The sequence below is a fragment of the Sitodiplosis mosellana genome, unplaced genomic scaffold, assembly GCF_009176505.1.
Source record: "Sitodiplosis mosellana isolate CC-2019 unplaced genomic scaffold, AAFC_SMos_1.0 Smas_scaffold_3217, whole genome shotgun sequence".
NCBI lineage: Eukaryota > Metazoa > Arthropoda > Insecta > Diptera > Cecidomyiidae > Sitodiplosis > Sitodiplosis mosellana.
The window spans coordinates 1-1,432 of NW_022598459.1; the positions used below are offsets into that span (position 1 = coordinate 1).

A 1,432-nucleotide genomic window follows, 5' to 3' on the forward strand; every position below is an offset into this window, starting at 1 on the left:
CTTGAACGACCAGAAAGAGATTTGGACAATATAGCCAGTCTTACTAAATTGGCGAACGAGTTACAACCGCCAGCGGACCATGCATCGATTGCATGTAAGTATTTGATTACAAAATGCATTTTTTCTGTGTATTCTATTTCATTCGCTTTGGCTGTCATTGCAATTTTTTTTTATCTTTTTTCGTCAATGACCATTTATCTTCATATTTTATGGACACAAAAAACGAAAGTTGAAGACAAAAACTCATTCATTACTTTTCTCTCTTCTCCTTCTTAGATGCGGTGGCGATGGCCAAATGAAGTGTGATCCCAAAGTCTGCACACCGGAGCCAATGCTTCGTCAAATGATTGCATCAGCGAAACGAAGATAAAACATTAACTAGGCAGTATTTACTACAGGACATTTACACATCGCACACGTTTATTTTAACCAATTTTCAGAACATATATGAAATGAAAATGCGCATAAATGAAACAAGCAAACAGCAAGAGCAAAAAAATGGAAATTAACACAAAAAAAAACACACACACACATTTTAAATGTAGCTCCTAGGTCTGATTAGTCTGTATAAATATATGAAGCAAGTATCTAGTATCTATTGATCTGAAATGAGAGTTAAACAAGAAAAATAAAACATACATAAAGACGTAGCCCGTAGTTTGCCTAGGTCATAAGGATAATTTTACGAAACAAAAAAGAAGAAAAAATTAAAATAATTGATGAATGTGACACGCGTAATGATTAAATTAATAAAAGAAGAAGAAAAAACAACAGCAACAAAGTACGATATAAGCATAAGAAGTAATTCCATTTGTTAAGTTAAGCGTAGAGAAAAGGCGATACGTATATTAAAAAAAAAACAAAAAAACAATTAAAATAAATTAAAAATAAAAGCGAAATTAATAAATAATCTATGATTTAAGAGCGGATTTAAAACAATCAATGAACAAAGCAAGAATACTTCAATTGAAATTTCATTTAGGTAAAACAAATAAAAAAAACACTCGTGACATGCCGTAACGATAGCTATTTCATAAATTATGTCATTTTATATTTAAATGAAAAACGCAAAAAGTGAAAAAAAAACTATTAAAAAGTATTTATTTGGATATTAAAAAAAAAGTAAATTGAATGGTGTTTTCGTTTACGTACAGCGCTTTTTCAGGCTCGTTCCATATTGATTTTTTTTCTACTACAAGGTAACTATGTTAAACGGAAATAGAGAGATGCTTTGACAGGTAAATTTTGTTTATGCTGATGTTGACATTGATTTTCACACTTGAATAATATTTGTGCCAATCAATGATTCTATTTTTAAAAGCATGTTGTTATCGTGCCGCACACAGTAAGTAGTTCAAACATAGTGATGATATTTATAACGATGAACAGTTTTCTGTACGACTTTTTAAAACCTAAATATGGAAAAAATTGT

General features: G+C 30.2%; 1 long non-coding RNA gene across 1 annotated transcript; it reads left to right on the forward strand.

Annotated features, from left to right (window-relative positions):
* On the forward strand, nucleotides 1-1,127 carry LOC129571733 (uncharacterized). The gene is made up of 2 exons (XR_008688335.1): nucleotides 1-94; nucleotides 277-1,127. It is a non-coding gene; the product is annotated as an uncharacterized LOC129571733 (long non-coding RNA).
* Nucleotides 1,128-1,432: the final 305 nt, after the last annotated feature.